Genomic DNA, 23,266 nt, shown 5'->3' with positions numbered 1-23,266 from the left:
AATAGAAAACATTGTGTTTTAAATGTTTTCAATTACTGTTTCTATTGTTTTACAATAGGAATACAACAGGATTTAGAATACATTATACTCCAATATTACAATAAAAATACAATACAATTAATTGTTTTACATATCATTTTATTTTCCTCCGTTTATTTAGCATATCTTTAGACGAATCCAGCGCACTACTTCCAAAGTTAAGTGGGTTGCCTGTATCTGGAGAAAAATCCAACATCGGTTTAAAAAGTGTACTAACTTTGTTCCGAATAGATATAAACCTGTGAAAAATGTAAATTATAAAAGAATGTCAGTTTTATTAGAAAAAATACGTCGAGAAGAAAAGAAAAAATTACCTGCATCAGTTCTTATTATATCCCCTTGGTGAGATTGGCCAATGGTAGCCACTGAACGATCTTCAATCAGTGACCAGCAAGCAGCAGTATTTTATTTATCATAAGCTTCATTTCTGTAAAGGAACAAGGATACATGTTACCAGGCATGTCATCAGGTACTATGATGATAAAATTTTCATTTATTTTTTGTTCGGGATGAACCACTGCGTTCATTATGTACATTGAACTTTTGTAGTATATAAGATTACGATTACCGGTGGTGAGTATAAGCCGTTTGTCAGCGCAGTATCATTACTTGATACTTTACCGGTCGCTACTAAACGCGCTGCTAAAACAGTAGCGCAGCTGACAGGTGACCAAATTGACCAAATAACAGCGCTACTATTTGATGAACTATCAAACGTCGAACGTCACCGATACGGAATGCAGCCACCGAAATGATAACCGAAAATACCGAAAATAGTGACCGATGCGAAAAAGAGTGACTAATCTAAAATGACAGTACAGTGAGAGTGATCAAAATACTCGCGCCCAGTAATGATGCTCTAACGCGCTTCAACACTTTAGATACTCACCACGGTACAGAAGCCATAGTGATCTACCGCTTTCCCAGCAGCAGAAACTGCAATGAAAAAAACACTTTTTGCACCATACAGTTTCATTATTTTCATCTCTTCACCAATTATAAACAAAACTGTACACGGTCAAATGAATCCAGCCATTCTCCGAGTAAATTAAAAGCAAAAGTTTTTGTTCCCTTTATTTTTTTTGAAATCAAATTTTTATTGCAGAACATTTCTAGACCTGCAACAAGACCTGCAATATGAAAATATATACTTGAGAACCGGTCTAACATTTTTATTTATTTAACAAACAAAGCTATTGTAATTTTATTGTTTTCAATTGTTATTTCATCAATATAATAAATCCATGAAATATTCCAAAATTATATTAATTCAATAACATTAGACGGATTTCCAGATCAAACAAACCGAATATTTTTAAAAATTGTTTAGTTTTTGGATGAGCAATACTAAACATAAGCGAACAATAAAAATATAATAGAATTTATCGGAAACATTTAAATATATTGTGATTTTAATGTACGTACAATAAAGATCTTTTACAACCGTGAACATTTTACAATAAGCATACAATAGTTTGTATTGTTTGCCACACAATCTATTGTATTTCAATGGGTTATGTCATACAAGTTACTGTAAATTTTTATCCGGGAATCCAATCCAAATCCTATCCAAATCCTATCCAAATCCAATCCAACTCCAATCCAAATCCAATCCAAATCCAATCCAAATCCAATCCAAATCCAATCCAAATCCAATCCAACTCCAATCCAAATCCAATCCAAAGCCAATCCAAATCCAATCCAAATCTAAATCCAATCCAAATCCAATCCAAATCCAATCCAACTCCAATCCAACTCCAATCCAAATCCAATCCAAATCCAATCCAAATCCAATCCAACTCCAATTCAAATACAATCCAATCCAAATCTATTCCAAATCCAATCCAAATCCAATCCAAATCCAATCCAAATTCAATCCAAATTCAATCCAAATCCAATCCAAATCCAATCCAAATCCAATCCAAATCCAATCCAAATCTAATCCAAATCTAATCCAAATCCAATCCAAATCCAATTCAAACCCAATCCAAATCCAATCCAAATCCATCCCAAATCCATCCATCCATTCAAATCCAATACAAATCTAATCCAATCCAAATCCAATCCAAATCAAATCCAAATCAAATCTAAATTCAATCTATATCCAATCAAAATCCAAGATTTTGAGATACTTAACCGAATTGGCAAACTTATTCAATCTGATGCCACCAAGCAGATGTATTGCAATCAACACAATCTTCAATTCAGTAATTTTTTAATTTTTTTCCACAACTTTTAGATTACGAAAACTTTTCAAATCTCACCGACAAAGAGATATTCAACTCAACCTACTATCTTGAACAACAGCTCCGTCGATCAGATAAATTTAAGACTTAACAAATATTCATCTCATTGATTTTGATTTTCTCAACGACTCTGTAGAAGACAACTTTCCAAATCTTATAGATGTCAAGATATTCAACCGAACTGCCAATGTAACTGTCAATATAACGCGCTTCATAGCGGATGAGTTCCAAACATAACTGGTAACTGATCTTGAAATGGTAGACCTTCGTTTTTTATATTTCTCAATATTGTTTATTTCGCTCATTGAAACACAATCTATTTTTTTCTTTATCACTATTCTATCAAGAACCTCTCTCGCCTATTGACACCCCTTATTTTTTTATATGTGTGTAATTTTTTTCATGACTTTTCTTAATTTTTTTTTGCCATATTATTTTCTCGCGTTCTCTCTCTCTCTCTCTTTCTATTTGCCCTTAGCATATCATGGCTTATCTTTTTTTTTTGCCGTTCTCTTTTCCAACTTAGGCTTACCTTTTTTTTTTGCCTTTTGTATAGCATGGCTTACCATTATTTTTTGCCATTTTTTCAGGCTTACCGGGCTTTTTGAGGCTTACCATTATTTTTTGCCATATCTCGTCTGGGGTTTACCTTTTTTTTTTTTTTTACCCTTCACCAATCATAGCTTATCTTTTTTTTGCCATGTTTTTTTACGTCGGAGGCTTACCATATTTTTTTGCCTCATTTAGCTTTTCTACTACTGCTGAACTCTCTTACCTTGTAGGGAGCAACGACTACGTCATTGTCATAGCCAAGCAAATTCGTCTTCCGATTTGCTTCTTACCAACGAAAACAAGCGCGGAACACCGAAGGATAATTCGCATGTTCACGCCTCAAAAACAGAACACTGAATGATCGTTTATTTTCACCGTTCCTGTCAGCCTACTGAGATTGAATTTCAAATTTCTTCTCATTAGCTTCTTAGTATGCTGGCATTTCAAATGCCAACTACGATTGAATTTCAAATTCGTTATCATTTATTCTATTAATTTCATTTTTGAATATTTTTGTATATTTCATTATTTTTATCATGAAATAAGAAATACGTTCCACTTTATACATCAATGTAACCAACAAATGCAAATGCATTTTTCGGACTCACTTTATTCCCCACAAAAAGGTCTATCGGGGAAGCAGTAGCTGAAGACAAATGTCATTGTTTTCAACGACGAAACGAAAAGTTTCAAAGCAAAAAGCAATACCGAGCTGAAATTATCTATTTAAGTGTGTAGGATCTGAAACGAACATAATCACAATCTTCAATGTTTGGCTCCGGCACAAAAGAAAATTTTGGCTTCAGTTTGACAACCAAAACGATTCTATCCGCACCACCCAGGTGTAGAATAGTGGTCGAAAATTTGGAATGAAACTGAATCACTCCTGATTTGACTCTTAGATTGGAGTATTTGAAATGTTTGTCTAGATTTCTTCAAATAAAAATATCGTCCAACTCTATTTACCATCGCGGATCCGCGAACCGGTTCAGGATTGACGTTTCCCTTTCGCGAAAAAGGGAAAATAAAAAAATCTCCGCGCGACCGTTTCGGATCGGATTTTCCTCTGCCGTCGTTTCGTCGGTTTGTCTGCTGCGGGCGCTGCAGCGATTTTTATTCGTGTCGTAATGTTTGTGGTGATCGGTCGGAAGTGATTGCGTTCGAGACCCCTGTACCAGTGAAACGGGACGTTGTGCGGTGATTGCGCGGGGGCTGGACAGTGGACAGCACTGACCTCGGTTTGGCCGCGGCCGCGCTACATTCCGGATTGCGCGATACCGCCGAATTCCGGGAACATTATCCGCGGAGCCACGGATCATCGAATACACCATCTAAGAAGATAGCGAGACGATATGAAATGGACTGTGAAAAATTTAGGGCGTTTGGGAGGATCTGGATTTTCTTGTTTTGTGTAGAAATGGAAGCAATAACAAACGTATGAAGATAATCATCGGTAAACGTAGAAAAATAGTTAATTTTTTGTGCAAAAACTGTGAAAACATGCTGCAATAATATTACAAGTAAGTAAAGGAATGATTGGATTTTTGTCCACTTTATTTTGAGAGAGTGTGCGTGATTTGCATTTTGATTACGACGTCCGTCGTGCGTTGGGCAGAAGGATGGAGCTGATGTTGAATTACAGCTGAAGGGATGGATGAGAGGCTGTCTCAAGGCCGGATGGGCCTTAGAGACTCAGAAAATCTTGGAAGTGAATCAGGAAGACAGTCACAGTGGTGGTGGATTACTGCAATCTCTGGATCGGAATTGCCATTACGGAGAATGTAAAAAAAAAACGGAAAAAAACTGCTGTTAAAACATTGACGATCCACGGTGGAGGGCTGTCAGCGACCAATGGTCATTCAAGAATTTGCGAGAGTGGCTGTGATAAATAACAAAACTAAAAATAATATCTAAACTCATAGAACTAATAGAATAAGGTATCTAGCAGTTTTTTAGTCATAAACTTGGGCTTCGTGGCCGTGCGGAAGTGTCGATAGGCACTCGATCGCATTTCGTAGAAAAAAAAGGGTTGTCTAGTGTGATGCTTTCTTCAAAGAGCGATATACTTATTGGCATCATTAGAAGTGTAGTTGTCTATTTTAGAACTTCTTTTTTATCTTCATTTTTATAAATATTTCAGATTGTAATTATAATTACCAAAATTGTACAGTTTAATTTACACAATCATTATTGCCAATAAATCATGTTGCTGCAGATAACAATTATTTGGCCACATTCCATAGCCCGACAAACCATGAAGCAATAGATGAACTTGCCTTTAGAAAATTTTGGTGTCATGTCCATTAAACTGTTTCATTCATTACGCGACGTAGAATACACTATTTGAATACTTATCCAAGCTAATTCAGCAAAATGTATTCATGTAACTACTGTTCTGATGTTGGTTTTCCATTCTTCTTCTTCTTATTGGCATTACATCCCCCACACTGGGACAGAGCCGCCTCGCAGCTTAGTGTTTACTAAGCACATTCACAGTTATTAACTGCGAGGTTTCTAAACCAGGTTACCATTTTTGCATTCGTATATCATGAGGCTAAAGCTATGTCCATTTAGAATTCGGAATCATTTATTGTATTGCAGCGACACGGAAAGTGATCACTGCAAGAATTCTTTTGCAGCGGTTCGTCTACCTAGGCGCCCACTTGCTGTGGTATAAATTTCACGATGTTTCGTGCAGCGAGTCAAAAATTATTCCAGATGGAAGCCGAAAGGAGGGAAAAAAAATCTCCACACCCACGTTGATCATCCTGCTCATCGACGATGAAACCTACGTCAAAATAGACTTCGGACAGCTTCCTAACCAAAAATTCTACATGGTGATGGCACGAGGAGTAGTTCCTGCGAATTTTGAGTTTGCTTTTTGGACAAACTTGCAAAAATAAACAGATGATTTTGGCAAGGGATATGCAGCTGTGGAGCAAAGACCTAAGTGTTTGTGACGAATAAGACGATAAACTCGAAACTGTACAAGGAGGAATGTATCAAAAACCGCGGTCGATTTTCCATAAAGCTCATAAAGGTCCCGTGAAGTTTTGGCGAGTTGCCACTACAGCCGGGAAGTCATCCAGTGGTACCACGATAATAACGAAGATTTCATCGATAAAAACATAAATCCACGCAACTTCCCACAGCTCCGGCCCATCGAGACATTTTGGGCAGTAATGAAGCGGAAGCTTAAGAAAAGTGGAAAAACAGCTCGGGACGCGACTCAGATGACCAAAATGTGGAACAAATGTGCCAAGGCAGTAGACTCCGGAGGTGTGCAACTTTTGATGAGAAGAATAAAGAAGAAGGTGCGAATTTTCACTAGAAACAAGAAGAAATGATTTGTAACAATATTTTTTCTTTAAAGTACAGTGAATTACCTTTGTTTTGATGTATTAACCTTATTTGTACGTCAATCCGTTACCGAGATACAGATGATTTTATTTTCCGGATTCTAAATGGACATAGCTTTAGCACGATGATACTTTTTTGCCCAGTGAAGTCCAAACCGAAAATTGTCTAGACCGGCACTGGGAATCAAGCCCAGCCATCCGCCCTCAGCATGGTCTTGCTTTATAGCCGCGCATCTTACCGCACGACTAAGGAGGGCCCCCTGGTTTTCCATTATAGCACCCAAATGAGTGTTATAATGGATTTTATTGGTATGGAAAAGTAGTCCGTTTTGTCACTCAAAGACGAACTGTAAACCAGGTATGATCAGGAATTGCAAAAAAGTTTATTTCTTTTTTAATACGAGTCAAAGAAAGGACAATAATTTGTGAGTTTCGTTTTGCGTCATTGTTTTCAAAGACGTAAAAACCTTACAATCAAATGAAATTAATTCGAAGAAAAAATAAAGCGCTGTTCCAATTTAGATAAGATAAAGTTTTCTTAGATATATTTATTGTGAACACTTTTGAGCAGATCGCATACCACGGTTTGCGATAAAAAGTTGCACACAAAAGTTGCAATGCATTATCTTGCGATGATAATAAATTCTACGGTAGTTTTTCTTTTATGAATATTCGAGAAGAGGTTAACATAGGTTTATATTGCTTTATATTATTTAATATTTATTAAGACACATATATTTTTCTCGTTAACTGAAAAAAGCATTCTTTCATTTGTAGCTAAGAAGAAAGAAGAACTTGGACAAAGCGTTGGCAAGTTAAAATAATAACGCTGGTAATCAAGAAAGAAGTTCAAGACATAAATACGAAGCTCACGCCGATCCGAAGTAAACTGTTGTGCAAAACATGTCATGCATTTATTGATTTATCCTGACAGCTGTTGTATAAAGCTGAACAAACTGATCTGCAATATAAAAACTCGACATAATAATTAACGAAATAACTCAACAATTCTACCCAACCTACCGAAAATAAATGATGTTTTCAATGATTTTTTTAGCGTCCTTAGCATGCCAGATGATATTTAACACGTTTCCTTCCATTTCTGACCATCCGATTTGATCGTGAAGCAAGATTTCCTGTTTAGTCCTGACGCGGAAATGTTTTTCAATTGTAGATGTGTGACGTTTTGCGAACCGACACAATTGATTTGCTCCGATTGATGAAGCTTCCACGTTCGGTTCATTCTGATGGATACAGCTATTTTGCCTATTTTCATGTCCGCACCAAGTGGCCATAAATTCATATATGTCCCATCTACAAAAAGGGCGATAAGGATGGGTTGGTTCGATGTGGAGTGTCAGAGAGTGACAGACGAGAAGTACGTTGCCAGAAGCCGAATGTTGGTGTCGGGTACCCGATCGAATAGAGATCGGTACAAGGATTGCTTCCGCAGCAGAAAGACGAACCCACCGCAGAAAGAAGAAAGAATATGAAGAACAAGTGATTAGCGAGGCGCAGGAAAAATGGAGCAGTGTGATATGCGGAGGTTGCGGGGAAAGACAGCGCCATCTCCCGTCATGTGCAATGACCAAGAAGGGAATTCGCTAACAAACCGAAGTGGCTGCCAGGCGGAAGCAACACTTCGAGACTTTGTTGAATTGTGGAAGTGACGGTGCATCGGTGAACAGAATAAATATTAGCGATAGAGTTTCCATTTCCCGGCCATTTTTGCTGTCCCGGGATGAAAATTCTTGTATATCCCGGAAGTTTCCGATATTTTTAAAACATTTTTTTTTGTTTTGAAAAAGTTTTTTTCGAAGTTTAGGGGTACCGTGCGAGACCGAAATCCGTACAGCACCGAAATCCGTCCACCTCATGAGATATCACTAAATTAAAGGAGGTTAAAGGTAATTACTGTAGAAATAATTAATCTTATCCTGTGCAGATACTTGCCAGTAATTTTTAAAGGCATAGAATTGGAAAGAAGGCTTTGAAATTAAAACAACAAAAATCAAAAACAAATCTCCACCCACCAAACGCGGAGTTTGTGCGGCCATTTTGTTTTCGGGTAGAGCATAATTACACCAAAATTAACTGTGTTTTAATTGCTAATTGCAAATCATTACATAAGATAAGCGGAATACAAATCGAAGGGGTCGCTTCTCAAGGTGCATATCGAACTATTCACAGTGGTAGTTTAGTCAATCAGACTGCTTCAATTTGAATATTTAGTTAAAACATAGCTGTACGGATTTTGATCCTTTGATTCGGACGGATTTCGAGTCAGGAGTAGTTGATTTTATTCATTATTTTATCATGTTTTCCGCAATGAGTAAATGTGAAACACTTCAAAAGTAGAAGCATTCATGCTCCTTTTTCAATGACAAACGTTTTATTTACATTCGATTCCTATTTTCTAATGACTTTTTCATATACTAAGGTGCTTAAGTGTACGGATTTCGATGCCCCACGGTAAAGTTCATATTTTAGGAAGGCCAGATGATATTGCATCAATTTTTAGACTCTGGCGCAACTTCCTATTGTTTTGAATTTTCAGCGTGCACACCAATACATTCAAGCTATCTTTGTAATTTTTTGTTGGTGTTATCCATCGGACACACGTGTTTTTTGTTCACTCAAACAAACAGCAAACAGTGTCATTTGTGTGTCTGACACGGGGAAAATATTCACGCAATTAATTTTCGCGCAAGGGTCTAATAAGGCGGAATCTGCGCAATACATTTTCATTTTCATTTTGCAGCGTTTGGTGGGGCAATGAGAGCGTAACTCAATCCAAGGCCGATAATAGAGAGGGTAATGGCAGAAGAGTCCTTGTAGACCACTTGATTGCCATGGGGTATGATAAGGATGGGGTGAAGTAAGGTTCGGATTTAGAATCGACTCGACGCTAATGCAAAATGTAATTGCATGAGCATGAGCATGATTGACCGCCCACGGTTGCTCCTCCGTTATTGCCAGGTCAGCTGTAATTACACAGAGAACCAATAGATAATGTTTGGGACTAACATTATCTTCAATGTGTAAGAACTGGTGACCAAAAATTAAGCAATACCAGCGCCGGCCGTGTCCGAATGCAGGTCAATTAAGGAATGGGTAGGAAGATGTTGACGTGATACTCGCTTTGATGGAAGCCGACGAGTCATCTGCACTTCCACGAGAAATCACAGGGATGTTGGATATATGGGGTAGGTAGTGTAGCAGGGTTCGTTTTGGTAAACGGAATGCGGGGTGTAGCGTGTAATTTGATCAACGTTTAACAAGAACACAAGCGAACGCGCACTAATTAATTGAACTACCGACCGCACAAAGCAGAACCAAATATTTTGAAGATCGCGCGATCGTTCTGCGTGATCAACTAAACACGTTAGGAGGCGTCCTGATTTTTATTTGCTAAATAATTAACTCACCCGCACAAGGCAGAACAAAGTATTCCGATGATCGCGCGATCGTTCTGCGTGGTCAACATAACACGATAGGACGCGCACTCACTTTAATCAGTTTCCCGATTGTCATCTACAAACAAACTGCACAAACTGCATAAAACATTAGACACAGATCATCTATAAATTCATTTTTTTAAATTCCTTCCCGGATCATGGTGGTCTAAGCTAAAACTATAATGAGGAATGAAAAACAAATCGGTTTATGCTAAAATTCGACGCGAGAAAAACAAAACATATCATCACTGAAACGCGGTACACTTCGATCCTCCATTTAGATGATGTATTCACTCATAAAACATAGAAAAGAATAAAAAAAAGTGATATGATGACATGAATTTACAAGGAATAAAATTAATATAGGGTATCTGTTCCATCATTAATAACATGCTCCCACATCAATAACATTCGCAAAACAGGCAATTTAGGCTAAATTTGTGTCGTGTTTCGTTGTTATCCGGCGTGCTCACTGCCAATTCTCTGTACTCGAATGGTATTGACCCGGGTACATGCTATGAATATGAATTCAAGGAGCGGTAACCCTATAATACATACAAAGTTGGAAAGTAGTGGAACAGATATTGATAATGTTAAGAGGCAGATCTATAACGAGACGTTTGTTGCTTAACATAATATTAAAGAAAATGAATGAGCGGCATCCAAATATAGTTACAATATTGTACTTCCAGTTGAAAACCGAAGTGAGCTCTCGCGACAATCGAGTTTTCTCCCGTTTCCTTTTGTCGCAACTACGTCGCGACTAGTGCGCATCATGGCGCACGGCGGTGGCATAGATGCGCACTAGTCGCGATGCAGTTGCGACATCAGGAAATAAGGAAAAAATCAATCGTCGCGAGAGCTCACTTCGGTTTTCAACTGGAAGTACAATAATGCTGTCCAATGAGCAGCTCGAAGCAGCCCGAAGCTACTCCCATCCCTCCCATGTCCATTTGTTGACAAAAAAGAACGAGCAGGACAAGAACAACCCCGAGCCACCTCGATCCGCTCATTGGACAGCACTAATAAATACACCCAACCAACGTCCTTCAGACCTCCCCCTTACAACTCCGAACAAGAACCCACCAAAATCCATATGAAAACCAGGCACATGCGAAATTTCCAGACTCTTGTATAAATATTGTATCCGACCTACAATCCTGCAAGAAATTCCTCACATACCCAACTCCCACACAGACCCCGGCAGGCTCCAACACAGAACCGCATGAAAATCTAATAGTCCGCTGGATGTAACATTAAAAGTAGAATATTGGATTGATCTCACCAAATTGATGAACGTCCAGCAAGTACGGAAAAACAGGTAGGTATTGAGTGGCTGCAACTGCAACTTCGGCACCACCAACACGCTGGGAACTGATCACGAACTACGACCGGACAAGATGCACTACCGCGAGAATAGTTAAACTACGGCACAGATGCGTGATCTTCCTTTGTGTCCTATCTATTGAAATGTGAATAATTTGTCCACTTTCACTTAATCAAATTAATAAAAAAATCAGCCAAAAACCAGCTGAAAATGAAATAAAAACGTCACCAAACACAAAACATAACCGATCGCGCAATGGCTACTACGACCAAACTCAACGCTAATGCAAAATTTCTAGTACAAATAATTTCTAGTACAAAATTCTAGTACAACGTTTTTCTAGTTTTTAAAAGCAATGTTTAAAATGCAATGTCTTCTTCTTTTGCCTTGGAAGCAGCTGATGTGGTTTGAAAAGTCATATAGCCATATAGTCCAATTATAAGTTATTTAATTTGTTAGCTTTATGTGACCACATTGAAAATATAAAAAAATATTGCATATTAGTATTCTATTTTATAACTTTTATTTATGCAGAATGAAAATTAATTAACTTTGTTTGTTCTGGGTGTAGTCGTCAAATCACTTTGTTTACCTAAGTCATTGCTTTGTCAATGTTCTTAAGCTGTGTCGAAACTACAAACTCAATGTAAGATGTATCATGTAAAAGCGGAAACTGTTAAAGAATTTAGTTTGTTCTATTATATTTTTGTCAAGGTTTCCTATAACTGTAAACTGTTCTAACAAGTAGCTTTATCGTTGAATCATTACGGTGATTATCTATTAAGTTCTAATCAATGTCAGCTATAGGATTCACTTTTCGGTGGCAAAGTGAAGCTTCATCACGCCTATTGCCTATCTATTTTAAAAATTATCGAGAATGAAGCCGTTCTAAGGTTGTTCATATATGTTCCATCATTACAATGTATGGTATTTTTTATTATTGTTCTTCGAAGAACCACGTACCACGTTCCTAGTTTTGAAAAAAACTTCTACTCAGTAAATCCAACAGTCGATTCCCTACAAATGCCTTGAATCAAGGATGTTATCGATCATTTAGTAATTTGCATTCCATCCTTTAGTAGTTTGTCAATAGCTCATTCCAGAAGCTGTATTTCAAAATGTTTTGTATGGTGGACTTCTAGCGCGATGGATTTTCTACAACACTGCGGAATGGTTCGTTGTTAGAACTCAACTAATAACGGAGTTATAGCACTAGTTGCAGTAACTTTAACAAAATGATTGGAATTTTGTTATCATTTAGTCTAAGTTACTGAAACTATACCTATAACTCCGTTACTAGTGGAAATCAAACCACGAACCATTAGGCAGAGTTGAAGATAAACTTTCGCACTAGAAGTCCACCATACAACACATTTTGAAATTCAGCTTCTGGAATGATTTATTGACAAACTACTAAATGATCGAACGCAAATTACTAAATGATCGATAACATCCTTGTCTTGAATACTTTGTTTTTCAATAAATGCCTAGCTAGCTAAATGTAAGCGTGGCTACGACTTAGCGTCACAGGGAACGCATCAGAAAAGTATTGCCGAAAAGAAGAGAACTCACATCATTATCACTGATGAAAAAGGCCTCTGCCTGACTGCACTACCATTCGAGGCTCCAAGATACGATGTCCGTTGGATCACTTGCACATGCGTTAAATCAGTGCGCCAATGCCAGATATGTGTCGCGGCATCAAACAACAATAGTCAACATGCGGTACCACCACGACAGGATATGTCTTTGGTTGCCATATCAGTGCTAATGGCGTAAGCCCACCCATCGCGGCAAGATCACATATCCGAGGAGAGGGATATTTTAGAAAGGCCAGATGATACAGAATTCAAATTAAAACTAAATTCTATTTCAATTTAAATCGATCCTTGGTTTGACTTCAAAAAGCAAATAGTATTTGCGTTTGTATCGGAAAGTAGGGTCTCTGGAACAAATGTTCGCCGAGTTCGAAAAGACGCGTTCGCTGTCCGTCGAAGTAGGCTTGATTGTTTGTATTATATATTGGATTTAGACAATTTCTAAGTTTTCATTCAAGCAGCGTATTTTCTGTGGCAATACTAGGTAGTGTCAGACACCTCGCTCTAGATGGAAAATGCGCAGTGGAATCGTACAGGGACCATAAACTCACGAGTCACAACGAAAACACAATAGTACATAGTAGAGTTCCCTATACTCCATTGCAGGTTACTGACTGATACTTCTGCCAGCAGTTACATTTCCCCCTATTCATCAACAGGTTATAGGCCCAGGAATGGTTCCAGATCTACAACTTAGTGTCGATAAACTAGTCCCAAAGACTTTATCAAAGACCAACTAATTAAGTAACCAATCTTTGACGTAATCGCAGTACGTGGGATCATGAATTGACTGCGTTAATCATGGGTAGCGCCGTACCGAATTTATTGGCGCAGGTCAGCAAAAGTCTAAGAAGAGCTTTAATCCAAAACATTCAGAAGCTGGTCAGCAGAAGTCCTGAAGAAACTCGGACCAAAACATAAACATAGGGGACGAAGAGCTTAGGATGACTAGCTCGGCGTTAGGAGGGCCGAGAAGATTAACGAGGGGTACACAACTGTATCAATTACGCAAAAAATCGCAAAATAAAATAAAATAGAAAAGCAAATATAAACTCAATGAATTAAATCAATTTAGATTTAAAATTAAAACTTTTATTTTTGCGTCCTTTTTTATGCTCCAAATATGTGCATCAAAATGAATGTAAATTTACAAAATATTTCAGGCTGTGTAGAGAAATGCTGAAATATGTATCGGATAGTGTGCGACTCATCGTTGTAGACGGAAGATAAGCAGGAACTATACACCAGTTAGATGTATCTGCTCTTTTGTAATATCAACAGCCAACAATGTTGGCTAGCCATATATTGTAGATACTTGTTTAAACATAAGAGAGCTGCAGTTGCTGGCAGAAGTATCAGTCAGTAGACCGCCATAGGGTAAATAAAACTCTAGTCTAGTGTTTTCTTTGTGAGGGAGCTCCCTTAGGCGTTGGGCGTTCAATGCAAATAAAAATTGTGAGCAAACACACTATTAGTAAGCTTGAAGTAAAAACAAAGATTTCTGGGATTTCAAAAGTAATATCCCGGGAATCGGGAAATCCCGAATTTCCGGGATGGAAACTCTAATTAGCGACGATGGACAAGCATTGGAGTCGCCTACACTAAATGAGGTTAAAAAGACTGTTAAAGAGCCGAAAAACAATAAGGCTGCGGGGAAGGACCAGCTCCCGGCTGAACTTCTCAAACATGGCAGTGAGCAGCTTTACGAAGTTCTGCGCCATGTTATGACGAAAATATGGGAAGACGAGGAAATGCCTGCTAACTGGTTGTTCGGCCTCATTTGCCCTCTTTTTGAGAAAGGGTACAGACTGGAGTGAGGAATAACCCTCCTTAATTCGGCGTACAAAATTATGTCCCGTATTCTGTTCAACAGATTGAGACCGCTTGAAGAGTCCTTCGTCGGTGAATACCAAGCAGGTTTTCGTGAGGGCCGATCAACGACGGATCAAATGTTTACCCTGAGACAAATCCTTGATAAATTCCGGGAGTACAACTTGCAGACACATCATCTGTTTATTGATTTCAAGGCGGCGTACGATTCAGTGAAACGGAATGAATTATGGCAAATTATGCTTGAACATGGTTTCCCGGCCAAACTGATACGGCTTATTAGTATAACGTTGGACGGATCGTTTCCCATGAGAAAATTGTCAAAACGCACGCAAACGTATCCATTGTGTTTGGCCCATAAGGGTTTTTAGTTTATGGATCCTGTACACCTCCGGTGGTGCAAAGGGCCGACTTGAAAGATCTCCATCCTGAGCGTTGCCCGGCTATCGCTTTAACCTGTTGGCAGGTTAGATTTCGGTCGACTTTTATTTCTTTATTGAGGCTTCGCCGCCATGAGCCTCTGGGTCTGCCTCTGCTGCGATGTCCCGCTGGGTTCCAGTCTAATGCTTGTTTACAGATTTCGTTTCCGCCCTCACGTAGAGTGTGGCCGACCCAGCCGACCACTTCCGATCCAGAATTTCTGTTGCTATCGGCCTCTGGTGACAACGACGATGGAGCTCGTTGTTCGAGATCCAGTTATGAGGCCACCAGGCCCGAATTATATACCGCAGGCATCTGTTAATGAACACCTGCAGCCGTTGAGTGTTCTCCACTGATACACACCATGTTTCGCTAGCGTATAACAGCACAGATTTCACGTTAGAGTTGAAAATTCGTATTTTGGTTCGTTCACTTATCTGCCTGTTTTTCCAGATATTTCTTAAACTCGCAAAGGCAGCCCTTGCTTTTTTGATCTGTGCGCCGTTACAAATATTTAATTAACATTTTGTCCCACCGGTCTCCGAAAGGTCAAGGGGGGATGGGGGGGCATAATAAAAAATGAATATTAAAATGAAAAAAAAAAAATCGAAAAAACTCGTCAGATTTGTTGAAGAATCTTTTTAAAATCCTCAAAATTATCCGAATTTTATTTTGTTCCCCCTCAAAACATTATTTTTTGGCAAAAAAAATCCGAGGGGGAGGGAGACAAAATAGTTTTTAAATATTTGTATCGGCCTTACTTACCATGAAGAAATTCGAAAATTTGAAAAGATAAACTGGAGGCATATTTGTGAAAACATCAAAAGTACTCCAGTATCTGATAGATTGGTAAAAAAGTCTTTGTTAAAGATCACGCAAATGGATTTGCAACTATTGAAAAGGCTTTAACCAAGACAAGTAATGAAACATAATAAGTTATGATGCAAATACACCTTGTTCTACCATTAATTCACATAAAGATCTGGGATGAATTGCACCATGACAGGAACGATAACGGATGCCCGGCCAATTAAATATTTACTGAACTTTCTGTTGAATGGGCGATAGATGCTTTCTAACCCTTCAAAGCGCCATCCCAGTTAGGGATGGATTTTTCCAGTACTTCTACAGAAGAGAACATTATTTTTAACACCTATTCTGACTGATGCTGGGTCATTAGGCCGAAGGCCGTTAGGCCGAAGGTCATTAGGCCGAAGGCCATTAGGCCGAATGGTCATTAGGCCGAACGGTCATTAGGCCGAATGGTCATTAGGCCGAATGAGAACTGGGGAGTGAGAAGTGAGTAGTGCGAAGTGAGGAAGAAGTAGAACGGATGAAGAAATAAGAAAAAAGGCGGAAGATTTAAGAAGAAAGCAGGAAGACGGAAAAAAGAAGAAGGAAGAAGGAAGAAGGAGGAAGGAAGAAGGAAGAAAGAGAAGGAAGAACGAAGAAGGAAGAAAGAAGAAGGAAGATGGAAGAAGGAAGAAGAATGAAGGAAAGAAAGAAAAAAGAAGACGGAAGAAGGAAGAAGGAAAAGGGAAGAAGGAATAAAGAAAGAAGAAGAATAAAGGAAGACGGGTGAAAGAAGGAACAAAACGAAAAAGGAAGAATGAAGAAGGAAGAAGGAAGAAGGCAGAATGAAGAAGGAAGAAGGAAGAAGAATGAAGTAAGAAGGAGAGAAGGAAGAAGGAAGAAGAAAGAAGGAGAGAAGGAAGAAGAAAGAAGGAAGGAGAAAGAAGGAAAGAGAAAGATGGAAGAAGGAAGAAAGAAAAAAAAAGAAGGAAAGAAAGAAGAAGGAAAACGGAAGAAGAAAAATAAAAAGATGGAAGAAGGAAGAACGAAGAAGGAAAAAAGAAGAAGGAAAGCGGAAGAAGGAAGAAGGAAGAAAGAAGAAGGAAGACGGAAGAAGGAAGAAGGAAGAAAGAAGAAGGAAAAAGGAAGAGGAAGAATAAAGAAGGAAGAAGAAAGGAAGAAGAAAGAAGGAAGAAAGAAAAAAGGAAGAAGGAAAAGGGAAAAGGAAGAAAGAAGAAGGAAGAAGAAAGAAGGAAGAGAGAAAAAGGAAGAAGGAAGAAGTAAGCAAAAAAGAAAGATAGAAGAAGGAAGGTGCAAGAAGGGAGAAGAAGAAGGGGTAAGGTGAAGAAAGAACTTCTCATTTTTCACTTTTTGCTAATTCGGCCTAATGACCATTCGGCCTAATGACCTTCGGCCGAATGGCCTGACACCATTCTGACTATAGATGTTCCGATCGATCTTTATATTAGGCCATTTTCCGACTGCAGAGCTTATTTCCAATTTTAAAATTGAAGGGATCAGATTTGAAACTCAGTCCTGGAGATCAACTTGACAGTAGACTGAATTGGAATTCATCTAATCCGATAACGCTGAATCAACAATTTGACTTCACAATACGCGGCTAAAGGCCACATCTCTTCATTTTGCCTGCTTATTCAGATCGGTTCGATCACTCATCATTGTAGGGTTGTCTTCTTTTTTGTTGCTGACAAAATTTTTCGGATCTTTGTCATTATTATCTCCGACAAAAACAAAGCTTTGTCGTTGGTCCTCTTTTGTCGCTTGTTTCGTAGGCGCATCTCTGAAAAATTGATTCCCTGGTTGTTGTCCTACATTCTTGCAACTTGCACGGCCTATTGTATCTTTCCAGCTTTTGCCACCTTCTGAATACTGAGTTCGCTGTAGAGTTGGGCGAGCTCGTAGTTCATCCTTCGTCGCCACTTAACGTTCTCTTGCACACCATCTCTCGAATACACCGATTGCTTGCTAGTCCTTCTAGAGCATGGTTCGAGTTTCATGGCGTAGAGGATCAACGGTATAATGAGCGTTTTGCACATTTTGACTGCAGTTTGTTCCAGAGCCCGTAGTAGGACTGCGCCTTTGTTTTTCACGGCTAACATTTTTTAAGCCGTTTGCCAAGATCCGAGATAGACCACCTCGAAGGTATCTCCGCCTATCATAACACTTTTCCCATGAGGGCCCTGTCGCGTCAGGTTTGAAGCATTCATCATCCATCCGAATTTTATTGTGTCACGTTTCAGGCAGGTGTATAGACCTGAAACCTTTTCAAATGTTCAATCAACAATGTCCACATTATCCGCGAATCAAACAAATTGACTGAATATGTTAAAAATCGTACCGGCGCATTCCAACGAATAGGAGTGTTCGTCATAATTTTTCACACAGTTTTGTACACCATCCATCGTCTTGTAAACTTCCCAGGTTTTCGTCTATAGTTTCCCATTGCTCCACGCGGTCTATACATTTCTTTTAAAATATTCGATTTCTCTAAGGACTTATTCTGCTCAAAACTCGTCTCAATCTGGCAGCTATCTCCTATAGAGAGTACAGACAGAACCATCAGTATGCACTTTACTCACTGAGATTGCAATTTCGTCGAAGAGAAAACAACAAAAAGAGCGACCAAACCCCAAACAACATAAACATTCACCGGGCACACTTCACTATACGACGACGACGGTAAGGACTGATGGTGATGGCTTTTGTTGGGCCATAATGTGCCGTTGCGTGGGTCTACTTGTTTTTGCATACCTTACTCCACACCCTCTCTATCTCTTTTTTCAATTTTCTCTGGCTCTGGGTTTCTCTCTGAATCAAACCGAGCAAAGCAAACCCCCTTCATTCATTTGTTATGGATTGTGGTCAGCCAGCAGCCAGACCAGAAGCAGTGATGCGGCCATTCATTCGCGCTCCTAAGCTCAGTCCAAATTCAGTCCGCGAGAGGTGAACATCGTAAAACGGCCGTCCTTAGTTGAGATCTCAGTGAAACTTTTATAAGAAGGTACATTCTGGATCCCCGCCCTTCGAGCCCTTCGTTGGTTGAACATTTTCATAAAGCCGGGAAACCGTATTTGACCGTATTAGGCATACGGAAGGGGTTGTCCCTGCACCCAGACCATATTTGCATCTCACGTCTCATACAGATCTGTGAAAATGATGCGCGTTTGCGAGCAATAGTGACGAATATCTTCGAGTGATCCTAAACGAGCGAATGCGTTTGTGTGTGTGTGATGTCGGAAAATTCTTCGAACTTGTTTTCTAATGAAAGTTGTTTTCTTCATTTCCCAGGAAGACGAAACACGGAAAAGTCGAGAAAACGGTCCACAAGCCGTCAGCATCCTACTGAACTCGGGAGAAGTGAGCGCGCATTCGGTGTGTTTGGCACAGATCACATTGAAGTGGACCAGTCAGTGTGGGAGGAGTGGGTGAGGAAAACTCGGTGCTACGGGGAAATGGGTGTACAAAATTAGGTGGAAGAAATGTCACACTGTTCGGGCGAGAGGAAATCCCGGTGCCGCCGTGCTGAACGGTGAAGAAAAATTTGTTCCCATTCTAAACCTGGAACGGTGAGATAGAGAGCGAAAAAGGTGACGTCATCGAGTGTGATATTCGGAGGTATCGAGTGGTGTTTTCGGTTCCATGAGATTGAATATTTCGTGCTACGACGGCGTAGCGAAGGAATAAAGCGGAATAAAGTGAATCAAGAGGACCGTAAACAGGTACCGTTTTTTTCTACGTCCGTGTGATTGTTTTTGTTTCGCCGTTTTTCTGCTGCCTGTGTCAAGTGTTACTGCAGCGTGCAGTCTCCGATGTGATTGTGGTGCTGTAAGTGAGCGTGCGAAAGATAGATAACGAGAAGGTAGAAAGTTGCCACCCTTTACCGGTGAGGAAGTTTTCAATCAGCTGATAAGCCAAGTGTCGGGGAAGGATTTGCATGTTGTGGCTCGCTCGGTGGTGCAAGTGTGAAAACGGGGTTCAGGGTGGATTCTTTTCATTTGTCAATTAAGCCGTGACACAGTATCAGGTGAGTCAGAGTTTTGAGAATTTTATTTTTAAATTAACTTTATGAACTGATAAATCAACGCTTTCGAACTGGAACGAGTTTGGGTTTTTTTTGTGTATTATTCGAGGAACTACTTACAGTAAGATAAGTTATCTGATTCAATTTCGGTAAACGCAAACGCGTTACTTACTTTAACGCTTGTATGGATTGAAAAAAAGCTTTTGTGGTTTCGTTATTTAAATTTTCTTTCTGAAAAGTTTGCGTTTAGTTTACCTAAAATTTTGCCTCTTTTTTATCTAGAATTTCTTGAAACCAGAGTCGTTTTTAAAGAGTTTTCCTGAAGATTTGATCTAGATAAGTTCATTGAATAGTATTCGGAAACTTGATGAATCTGCTTGTAACGCTCATGAGTCCTTTTATAACATTTATTTGTTTTTAACAATTAAAGTTTTTTTTTTCTAAAACTCTTGATTTCTTCGTCTTAATTTCTAAAATAAATTAATTTATTGGTTTTCTTCGGTCAAAATTATTACAACTATTCTTGGGAAATTGAACCTCAAATAAGTTAATGAACGGACGGAATTCGTCAAATGCTTCCCACTATTCGTTGCGATTCCTCACAAAAATAATTTGTATAGGGTAACGGTACCAATAGTGGAGGTATTAGTAGATCCACAAAAGAAAATATTTTTTTTTTAAATTGATAATTATGGGAAATTCAAAGCTTTAATATCTTATTCAATAGAAAAAACTAATAAATTTGCTAACAAAAATGAGAGAGATGTCATTTAACATCAACAATTACTAAATCTCGCTTAACTTTTCAAAAGGTCCTAAGTAACATTTTTTTCATGATTTAATCTGAATAATGCAGTCAACATATTTCATGTTAATCTGTTGATTGCAATACTCAAATTAAATCATGAAAAAAATGTTACTTAGGACCTTTTGAAAAGTTAAGCGAGGGTTGCACCACTATGGGTACACTGTTCCTTTAGTGGCGGTAAAAATTAATTTTGGTTCCCATAGTGGTGCTATCCATTGTTTTCCTATGAGACTCGCCACTACTGGTACAGTTGCACCACTATAGGTGCAAGGGAGTCAATTTTGTTAAGAAAAATCATTGTTTTCAATAGTTTTTAAGCGAAATCTTAAGATAAGTTGCATTTAACAGGATATTTAAAGCACGACGCATCAACTGAAACCATAGTAACGTATATAAATATGATAAATCTCATTAAAACCCCACTACCTCCACTATTGGTGCTACCTCCACTAAGGGTACGGTTACCCTATCTATCTGAAATATTGATGAATGATTTTTTAACTTTTACTACTTTGACTGACTTGACATTTTCTTTGCTTGCTACTTCAGCTGACTGGGATTGGTCAAAATTCATAGTGTGCAAGTTCCATGACTCAAACGTTCAAATGATCAATATCAGCGCCGGCCAAGTTCTTGTAGTCAGTTAGAAATGTGGATAGAATAGAAGTAGACCACCACGTTTACCTCTGCGATTCCATAAAACCACCTGGAATGAATATACAGGGTGTCTGTCTGAGCTGTAGAACCCACAGAAGTACTGATTGATTCAATTATCATCTTGTTTTGCTCTGTAGAAGCAAACTGCAAAAATGTGTACGGATAATTTGCTGACACCCTGTAGTTAATGAATATGAATGTAGTTGAATAAGTGAAATTGAGTGGTCCCAATTTGGACAGTCCCATAAGAAAACAATGGGATTTGCCAAATAAGGAACCAAAATTAAGAATAGTGCCATAACTGGTGCATGCGTTCCTATTATGGATTAATCAATTTTAAGGATAATAACAAATTTTATTGTGGTTTTCACAGCTGTTCTAAGGAGCAGGAAGTAAAACCTTTCGCTTGATATATAAAGTCCACCCACACGCCTTTTAGATATTTTTAAAAAAATAGTTGTTCTTAGGTATGGCGACAATTGGTACACCCACCCTATTTGCATCCGAAAGTCACTGAAGTCACTTTTTTCGCGCCGCCAACTGTAAAAAAATTGAAAACAAAAATCATTTGTACCTACTGTTTAGGGTGGTCTAACCGGTAGTACCGAAACCGGTAATACCGGTATTACCGGGCAATTTTAGGTACCGAAAATACCGGTATTATAGACGGAAAATACCGGTATTTTCGGTATTGAAAATTTTGCTGTCAGTATAAAAAATCTGACTTTTTCTTCAATGAACATTGTTGATATCGTCCAGAATTTTCTCGCAATGTATGAAAAATCGGTACGAGAAGTAGTAGCTCTTTTCCGTAGATCACCTATGAAACACGATTTTCTGCAAAAATATGTCTGTCCTGAATTCGGAAAAGAATTTGAATTAGTGGCTGATGCCAAGGCACGCTGAAATAAGCCCTCGAACATGTTCAAGCTGTTTTGGAACTACTGCTATGTGAGTTTTGCACTCTATATGAAGCCGACGTGGCGTTCCAATTTACCAATTCCAATTCCAAGCCACAGATATTTCCGCCACTATTTCTATGCTTTTTCTATAGAATGAATCCAAGAGAGACGATCCAAATACGCCGATCTTGTTGCTTTTTTGAATAATTCTGCCGTGAAGCAATGAATCGCCTGCTTTGAGCGTGCTTACAGCGGCACACTAAGAGTTAACTTTGGTAAATCAGTATGGCGAAAGGCATCTAATGTTTAATATTTCGAAAATAGGCACTTTAATCGAAACAATATTTGGTAGGCGTAGTAGCGGACACCTTCTTACATAACTGGTACCAAATAGTTTTTCGTGAAGAGCTCCTACTGTTGAGAAAACCCGCGTTAGATGTCTTTCGCCATACAAATTCCTGGTGGTTAACTCATGCTGGCTATTTTGCGCATATACTATAGCGCCTGGATGTGATAGAAAATCAGCCACTCCAATAATTCATTAATCAGAAACGATTTTGGCATCCAGGCATCCAGAGCTACTTTGATTAAGCATGCGTTAGGGATCTTGAAGCGTCTAATCATTCCTGATGCGATCGTTGAAACTGATACAACGATCATACCCGATCGGTACGAATAAGATGCCTCTATGAATATTCCTTTGGTTTTTCGATTAAAGAACAACTTGTGAAGAGACTGTAGCAAAGAAAAACACTTACGTTGCTGGTGGCAAATACGTTGACGCCAGGATCCTTGCATACAATCCGTAAGGAATTCTCCTATTATGAATCGGAAGGGATTACGGGCAAGTATTTGACACTGATTTTCGACGGTCTTGGAACCATTCGTCCTACTTCGGTTGAACCAGAGAGGGCATTCTCAGTAGTTGGCAACATTGCTAACAAAATCCAATGCGGATTGGGAGATGAGTCGCTCAGTATGTAATGTCTACTTTTTCGCTTTGCCCAGCTCAACAAGCAATGATTTTAACATTTGATGTTTGTCTACAAATATTGTTTTTCATCCAGAAGTCCAAATCAAAAGTTTTTCTTCTACTACCTGAAACTTTTCACAAAAACCGGTATTCTACCGGTATTACCGGTATTGACTCCATCAAATACCGAAAACCGGTATTTGACAAAAATGGCCAATACCGACCACCCTACTACTGTTACTATCAACCAAATCAAATGTGAA

At 38.8% G+C, this 23,266-nt stretch overlaps 1 protein-coding gene and 1 long non-coding RNA gene across 11 annotated transcripts in view; one reads left to right on the top strand and one right to left on the bottom strand.

Moving 5' to 3' along the window:
* On the bottom strand, positions 1–1,056 carry LOC134211877 (uncharacterized). Of its 3 annotated transcripts, none has more exons than XR_009979127.1 (3): positions 929–1,056; positions 354–466; positions 1–278 (listed from the first exon to the last, which is right to left on the bottom strand). It is a non-coding gene; the product is annotated as an uncharacterized LOC134211877 (long non-coding RNA). The 3 variants fall into 3 exon arrangements; XR_009979129.1 differs by having other exon boundaries at positions 661–1,038; XR_009979128.1 differs by having other exon boundaries at positions 608–1,036.
* Positions 1,057–3,856: 2,800 nt separating this feature from the next.
* The window catches only part of LOC134205905 (F-actin-monooxygenase Mical), a 273,749-nt gene continuing 254,339 nt past the window's right edge, over positions 3,857–23,266 (top strand). For 3 of the 8 annotated variants that reach the window (XM_062681611.1, XM_062681610.1, XM_062681609.1), the window contains exons 1-2: positions 3,869–4,357; positions 18,931–19,666. The gene's annotated coding sequence lies outside the window, so the exon portion shown is untranslated. Of the gene's footprint in view, positions 4,358–18,930; positions 19,667–23,266 lie in introns of all 8 variants that reach the window. The other 5 variants (XR_009978230.1, XR_009978229.1, XR_009978231.1 and 2 more) reach the window with 3 other exon arrangements.

Source organism: Armigeres subalbatus, chromosome 1 (genome assembly GCF_024139115.2).
Source record: "Armigeres subalbatus isolate Guangzhou_Male chromosome 1, GZ_Asu_2, whole genome shotgun sequence".
NCBI classification, from domain to species: Eukaryota; Metazoa; Arthropoda; class Insecta; order Diptera; family Culicidae; genus Armigeres; species Armigeres subalbatus.
Note: the sequence above shows the minus strand (reverse complement) of the source record. Positions and strands in the feature narration are given on the sequence as shown.